This window comes from Mangifera indica, unplaced genomic scaffold (genome assembly GCF_011075055.1).
Source record: "Mangifera indica cultivar Alphonso unplaced genomic scaffold, CATAS_Mindica_2.1 Un_0073, whole genome shotgun sequence".
In the NCBI taxonomy this organism is placed as follows: domain Eukaryota; kingdom Viridiplantae; phylum Streptophyta; class Magnoliopsida; order Sapindales; family Anacardiaceae; genus Mangifera; species Mangifera indica.
Window position 1 is genome coordinate 100538 of NW_025401165.1, and position 8687 is coordinate 109224.

The following is an 8687-nucleotide window of genomic DNA, read 5'->3' on the forward strand; positions in this document are numbered from 1 at the left end:
TATCATACTACAATGATAGAATCATTGAAATAATATCTTTTTTACTGCTCCTTTTTTCGTTGTTTTTGAACTTAAATTAATTATATGATTGTTAAATTTATACCAAACAAATATTAGATAAGTTGTAGAGATAAGATCCAATAAAAACAAAAACTTTGTATATCCTAAAAAAATGATAACCGAGTAGGCGGCTAATATAGGAGACTAGAGTGTAGGATAATAGGGGGGTAGGCGTGCTTTGGTAAAAATTCAAAATTTTAAATTATTTGGGCGGTTTAGAATATACAATAATAGGAGGAAAATATAGATATTTTAGAGAAACATGAATTTCATATGAAAAATTATTTATTTATTTTAGCCTTTTGGTAGATGCTAAAGCATATAGGAGTTGTTTTATCATTTGGAAGTGTGTTTTTGTAATATTAATAATTTCAATTCATTCTAAAAATAGCTAAGATAATGTTTATAATCAAATACAGAGAAGAGTGAATTATTAGACTTGATAACATTTGAAAATACGAATGTCGAGATTAGAGATTGACAATAACTAACTCAAAAACCAATTACGACAAATTAATTGATGTCATGAGTTCTTATTTGAGAATCCACCAAAACAGTAATGATCTTTATACACACACATATATGAATAATGTATTGATAATATTGTTACACGTCGCAAGTATAGTTTAAAGTAAATGATATCCTTAACAATAAAAAAATATTAATAGATACATTTCAAAAACATGCATTGGAAAACAATTATTAGTACAAAGTGTTGTATTCAACCAAGTTGCAACACTCCACATCGAAGTTCCTGTCCCTCAAGGCAAAATGTTACTTATTCTCATCAAAGCACATATAGATATCACAATAAAATACATGCTCAAAAGAATTTTCTAAATAATCTCAATGTATTACTAACAATAACGAAGTTCAACAATAAAATCCCAAGCATCTATAACAAGATTCAACAATTAATATATAAAATGTGTAATAATAATAATAATAATAACAATGGACTCTTAAAATGAGTTTGTCTGTCACATGTCATTTCATTATTAACCAATTGTCTCGTCATTGTCATTGTCAACTTTATTTCTTTCACCTGTAAAATCAAAATAAATGAGTGAGCGTCAACACCCAATAAGCAAGAGTTATCCATCCACAAGTGTTAGTAAGTTTTAAGTAAATCGATACACTTACGATTCTAACAATTCTATCTATGGACATCAATTAACAAACTATCTCTTACCCAATCCACAAGTGTTGCCAATATCACGAGTAAACTATCATGTCAACCCTATTGCACGTTCAACCACAAACAATCTTATATTTCAAGAATTTGATGTACGATCGTGCATGTGATAGTGCATAGGCATACACCTATTCAAAATTTAATGATTCTATGTTTATACACTGAGTGTGTATAACCCTTACACAATCGTACATGACATTATGGACATGATTTCTAGACCTCTTGATTGTGTTTTCCATACGTCACATCACACAAATCATAACACCACATTATACTCCACAATTCCTTTAACACAAGGCTCTTGTATCCGTCATAACTAACCAAATTAACAGTCAAGAATCAACACTACTCAAATCAATTATTTTGTCCTATCTAACATACACAAGACATGTACAAGTAATTTTCAGTCACCCAAACATTAATGTTTACACTAGAAGTCAAGATTCTTATAGTAGTACACATCCAAGATACCTTATTGATGTGTTTTCAAAAAATCCAAGTTCTAAGGCAAAGGCCACCAGCTTGGTTGTCTACCACCAAACCTAGGCAAAATTTGAATAAAGGAAATTGATTCTTCAAGAAAACTCTCTTAAATGATTTTCAAACCTAAAGATTACAAGTGAAGATTAGATTTTATATATAGACCAAATGTAAAGTAGTGCAATAAACAAATAGAAACACCTCAAAATCTACAATACAATTTTTAACCATTGTGACAAATCTATAGTGCTTGGAGAACTAGTACAAAGGATAGATTTTAATTCAAATTCAAATATTTGACCACAAATAAAGTAAACTAGTAGTCTGCTAGGAAAGTCAGTCTTATTTTTGTGCAAAAGAGAGGTTAAACCAAATTTAAATTCTTTACCACTAAAAGAGTGAACAAATAGTAGATTATGAAAGTTAACATTTTCTTTATCTAAGATGGAGCTCCTATTTAATATTTTGCCACTCATATGTTTTTGGCTCCAAGTGAACATAGTTTTGTTCCATTTGAGCTTGACATAATCCAAAGTTAGAGTTGAATGTTTGGCTACCAAACCCCTAGTTAGTAAATACAAGAACGAAAAAAAAAAAGGTACGTGAATTATATAAATATAACACGGCGAATAATGAAAAATATGTTTGTAAAAAAAACCCTTAAAATTTTCATACAGAAAAAGTACGAAACGTATATATACAAGTTTAATACTACACATTGTCAATAATACATCTTAAAAAATATAACAATATCATAATAATTTTAGTACTTTTCACAAATCTCTTACTGAAAATCAATATCACAATAGAAATGTAAAGTATTTAATTAACTATTAAACCTAATATAATATAATACATAATCAAATTTCTTTGTATAATAAATAATGTGTCAATCAATTGAGAAAAATAAACAGATTAATTAGCTTGAATTTTACACTTAATTAGAATAAATCTTTTTATAGGTCATAGGGGAAGAAAATGCAAAATTAGAGTTGGAAATTAAGAAAGAAATATCATTAGGTATTTTTTAAAAGGCAATAACATTTCTGTAAATAATAAAAAATAGAAGAGATAATTTTGTATTTTAAGTTTAGCAAAAAATTAAAAAATACGATAAAAATACGACTTATAATTCGTGTTTAATATATTTTAAATTCAAAAATTCTTTTGAACGTGTTTAATATGCAAATAATACGCGAATAATTCGCAAATTTAGTAATTAGGCCCAAGACAAAGATTTCATAGGCATGACCCAATTGGAGTGTGTTGTGTTTGTCTTGCATGCGTTAAAGCATATGGATTAAATAAGTGTTTGCTCTATTATTTTAACATTAGTTTGGGTCTAATAAAAAATTGTTGTTGACTTTGGACTTGAATTCGCATCATCCACCCTCGGTTTAAGAGGATTTTCCCTCAAATCCACATGCATGCCATCTACTTAAGATAAAGATCCCCCAAATTGAACGTAGCCAAAACTTCATCCATGCTACTTGAAAATGCCAATTTATATGAATTATCTCCAATTCTAGCCATCTCAAAGGTTCTTTCTTCTCTAGGTTTATCTGGTACAAGGTAAGGATTGTGATCAAAATTAACACAATCACGTCCTGAAATAGGACTCAATCAATAACACCATGTACAACCATTCACTCCAAAGATGTATAGACGTATATTTGTTAAGTTTGCCAATGTGGCATTCCTAATGTGGGTTGTCCATGTGACAGATTGATGTACAAGTGCGCAATCTCCATGTACAGTCTTACCTTAGACCAAAATTATAATTAAATTCTATGTTTAATCAATTCTAATATGATTTTGAATATAACTCAAAGGAAACGAATAAAATACTCTTAGATCGTACTTAAGGGTGCTACATTTCTCCCTTCTATGCCATAAATTTCGTCTTTGAAATTCAACTCAAATAACTCCAGGTGGCAATTGCTCATTTCTTACTCAACCTCCTAAGTAGCCTTCTCAATTTTTTTATTTCTTTGAAGAACTTTAACAAGGACTATTTGCTTGTTTAAGAACATTTTCTCCTATCCAAAATTTGCACGGGTCACTTTTCACACACAAGGCTTTCAATCAACTTTAACTCGTTTATCCTCTATTCCACATACTTCAAAGCAACGAGACATAGAAGAATACAATTTATGCTTGTTGGCAATGCAAGTCTATCAACTACTTTATCATTTCCAAAATCTCAAATGAACTAATAAATCTAGAAACCAACTTTTCTTTCCTATGACAAACTCGAGGTCTTTTCTCCTCTTATCTGTGTAACACCCTATCTTGAAAGCCTTATCTCTAAGGGTAAAATGTTGCCAAATCTTGTGAGAAATAGACGCCTTGTTCATACCCAATTTCTACATTGTCTAGTCCTAACCCTCTCCCAAACAAACTTTGAGACCAGTTTGACCCTGATGGACTTCTTCGTGCCCCTCATGGTATTAAAGCCATGATCATAAAACCATTAACATAGAGAGTGCCTTAGATGCAGTATTGACTAGGGATATTCTGCCAAAATATCTTATTAATCATGTCTTCTTCCAAGAATGAAAGTGAAGCAAATTCTCTTGCTCCAACTTATACCCTTCAACAACGTTTTTCATTCTTGGAAGAAGACATGATTAACTAGGATAATTATGAAACGACTTAAATTAAAATATTACAAATTCACAAAAAAACATTATAACAAATTTTTTTTTAATCATATTAGAATTTCCAATGTTCTAACAAAATAAGAATAGAAACATTTAAGTCTATACTTATTTGGAACAAAATGAGTTTGATTTAAGATTTCTATAAATTTGAACTAATTTTTTAAAGAGTAAGCAAATGAAGAATATTTTGCAAGGTATTTTTAGTTCTTAAACTTTAAGATAAGAATAAAACTAGTAAATTAAAATTTTGACTAAAACTGTATAATAAAACAAATTAAATGGAAGACGAATTAAAAAAAAGACTAAAATAGTTAAATTTTCCAAATAATATCTTGGTCATAAAATGTTCACATTATCAAATTATAAATTAAAAAAAAAGTAGAAAAATTTAGCTAGCGCATACATGGACATAAATAACCGATTTTCAAGTGCAGACTTTCTTTAGCTACATAAAAGGTAGTATATCGAACTATATATAGCAACAATTTCACGGTAGATCATACACCATACAAGTTATCTTCAATTTCAATAATGATTCAAAACTTTAGAAATCCAACTACTACATCATCTAAATATTCAAATATAATATTAACCATCATATTAAGAATGAAATATAGGTTCGACCATATAAACAATGAAATAAAGATCAGACTATAAGTTGGGGAATCTGATTCCATTAGTTTCACATCAATGTTCACCCATTAACTACCATAAAACTAAGTTTACACACTTTTTGTTACAGAATTTAAATATATGGGTGATATGACATCATATAATTGGATGAATTTAAATTAAAAATAAAAAGGCCAAAGAACTATTTTCCACCCAAGTTTCACCTTAATTTGAAAAGCACACCCGCAACTGTTTAAAAATTTAAATATTTATCCATAAACTAACTTCTGTTAGAATTTTATGTTAAAAACAAAGGTAAAACCACTATTTTAACAATAATATTAAAAAATATATAATTTAATCTTATTTTTCTCCCAAGTTTTGAAAATTGACATTTTACACCCATATATTAACTTTGAAAAGTCCCCATTTCCCCCTTAGAGTTTGGAATTTTTTCTCCGACAACCGGAGTCGGCTTTCCCCACCCATCTTTTGTCGACAGCTAAAGAAGAAGGAAGGAGGACCACCCATCTTTGGTTTGATGCTCAGATGACCACCCATTTATCACATTCGAACGACACTCAAACAACATCGTGCGATTCATCGATCTTAGCCATAGCACTCGATTTGACCACCATGACGATAGGATGATGCTGAAAGACTACGAGAGATGTTAAGACGACAATGATAGACACTTAGATGACGTTAGGGAGACGAATCACTCAAAAGAAGGGGAGATGATTCGCGCGAAAGATGGGGAGATGTTGGCTAAGATTCCTGCCTCCGAGCATTGGACGAAAGATGGGTGGTTTGGAAGAAGGGAGAGCGATGGCTAGACAGTGCTAGCTGTCGAAAAGGGAGAGGTTTTTCCGAAAAATCAAAACCTTAAAGGGAAAAGTGAATTTTTCAAAACTTAATTCTAAAGAGAAATTGTTAATTTTCAAACAAAGGAAGGAAATTTTATAAATTTTTAAGGTTTTACGGTTTAGGGGTAAAATAATAATTTTACCCTCCTTATAACCCAAAATTCTATGAGAAGTTAGTTCGTGAGTAGGTGTTTAGGTTTTTCATTTGTTGTGGGTATATTTTTAAGATTGGGTTAAAACTTAGGTGCAAAATAGTCTTTTGCCCAAAAATAAAATAATATCTAATCAAATGATAACATATCATTCATGTATCTAAATTGTATATTAAAAGTTTGTACACAAAGCATTGCTCATTCATCTATAATCAAATTCTGCGAAATGCCAATTCCTTTCAAACACAATAATTTAAAATAGAAATAAAAAAATAACTAGCTGCAAACAACTATAAGAAAGAAACTGAAGAAATGATAAGAAACAAAAGCAATTTTAAAAATATATAAATTCATCTCAAGACATTAAAAAATTGGGAACACAAGTTAACAAACACTAGAAAATAAATTAGATTGCATCACCTCGAAGTCATAGTTTTAGAATGAGATTGAACTGGCATCACCGCAATAACTTCACTAATCAACCTCTCAAAGCTTTAATCGTAAGAGTGGTTGCAAAAGAATAATAACATTCAAAGCCGTAGCCATATCATCATCAAAATCAATTCTACACCTTGGTACTGCAGTGTAAGCATCTGGAAACTTCATTGCTCCTAAGCCAATCAAACTTTTTTATAATGTTGAAATGCTCTCACATAGGGACTTCAACAACTCCAAGTTCAAAAACTATGTGGAATCAATATCACCAAACCCTTCTCCATCACTCTCCTACCTAATATCACAGGACCAGGCCCTAAAGGGCCAAAAAAGTTGCAAACTCTCCACACAAAACTACATGCAACGATAACTTAGAATACAAAGGAAACAACAGACTAAGCAAAGAAGTGAAAACTGTAAACTAGGAAGCTTGGAAAATGAAGGTAGTTATAATATCACTTGTGTGTAGTAAGACAAATTAATTATGATATTTTCTTGTATGAATATGTATTCGTGAAATTTCTACATCTGTAATAGATTACAAAATAGATATAATTACGCTTTAAACTCCATCAATGGAGATAACTCTATATGGTCTTTTTTTCAATCAAAATAGCCTTTAGGTGCCCTTAACAAGTAAAACTAAATTCCATTGTACCTTTGAAAATCATTAAGTGTGAGATGATTCTGATGAATTCCTTGCAATTCTCAAGATTAACTGTCAATGGCAAATATTAACATATGCTCTGTCAGAAATATTATTCACATAATTTTAAGGCTTAATAGCGATACCCAGCAGATGCGAATGAATGGCTTAAATGTGATAGCAGACTCTGAAACAGAACAACGAATGTAAATTGTAAAATTTTACCTTTGAGTCTCGCATCTTGTGAGTCAGAGAAAAGCAATTGCTGAAGGAGAAGGGAAGAAGGACACAATACAGGGAGGAGAGAACCCGGGCAATTCCCGTGCGATCTCTCCTCAAAAACCAAAAACTTATAATTTTTATTGAGAACTTCGGTGACCTGCCATGCAAGCGCACCTGTCATGGCAAAGGTCGGATGACAAAGATTTATCAGAACTCAATCCGCTTCTTCATTTAGAAGCCTTTTCGCCCTGACATCTTACACATCCAATATTATAGTATATATTACATCTGAAATTATATCATCTTCTTTTTTACATCGCTCTTCAACAGCTTCTCATCCTCAACAAACGTAACTTCCAATTTAAGATCAACAATCTGCCACAATCAACCAATCATACAAACACATAATCCACAACAGATTAATCAAGTATTACACGTAAAAATGCAATCGAACAGTCATCAAAACACTAATACACAAAAAATTAAACAAGTATTAAACTGCAAAAAATGATATAAATAGGGAAAATTTTTTAAGTTACCTGAATTGAGAGATCCCGAGAAGCATAATCGTCCATAAAACTGAAGGTGATTATAAACCTATGGAAAGAACAATATCATAAAAAAATAAACCAATAGAACAAAAATATTAATTAGATTATAGAGATCACGAACAAGAATAAACTTCTAGAGATAACAACCTTCAGAAAACACCGACGCTATGTCTGGTATCAATAAATAGATCGTGTAGCTATCTAACATATTCTGAGGAAGAGGACATAGATGAGAAACCAAATAGAACGAGATACGGATCGATGAGAATAAAAGGAGAGGAAAACGCTGTACGCAATAAGATGAATGGTGACAAGGAGGAGAGCTGAACAGATTAATATAGAGGATATTGAAGGGAACGGACGGACCCGATTAAAAAGAAGTAGAAGATGGATGGCTGATATGGAGCTATAGTGATTGTATTAGTCTTGAAATGAAGGTCTAATTTTAGATGGATACACGTCAGCTTTTGCGTGAAACACGGGTTTCTGGCCGTACCAGAAGTAGATAAACATTAATATTTAATAGGCCTTTCGTGACGTCGTCTAATCTTTTCAGTCAATCTATTTTGATTTTTAATACAGCGTTCATATTATTAATATATTTTTATTAATTTAAATTTAAAAAATTACAATTTTAATTAATTTCAAAATATTAATATTTCGTCTCTCATTTATAGGGTAAAATAATCCTTTGGTCTTATTTATTGAATTCGAAGAAAGAACAATTTGTAACTAAATCTTTTTGGGCTATGACTCGCTAATTCTGTGAAGGCCGAAGGACTATTTCCTATTTCAGTTTTATTCA

The 8687-nt window shown here is 30.8% G+C and overlaps 1 long non-coding RNA gene across 4 annotated transcripts; it reads right to left on the reverse strand.

The window, feature by feature from the left end:
* Positions 1-880: 880 nt before the first annotated feature.
* On the reverse strand, positions 881-8207 carry LOC123207357. Of its 4 annotated transcripts, none has more exons than XR_006500317.1 (4): positions 8030-8207; positions 7871-7928; positions 6449-7706; positions 881-1105 (listed from the first exon to the last, which is right to left on the reverse strand). It is a non-coding gene; the product is annotated as an uncharacterized LOC123207357 (long non-coding RNA). The 4 variants fall into 4 exon arrangements; XR_006500319.1 differs by lacking the exon at positions 881-1105 and having other exon boundaries at positions 6342-6779; positions 7122-7706; positions 8030-8204; XR_006500318.1 differs by lacking the exon at positions 881-1105 and having other exon boundaries at positions 6342-7181; positions 7335-7706; positions 8030-8202.
* Positions 8208-8687: the final 480 nt, after the last annotated feature.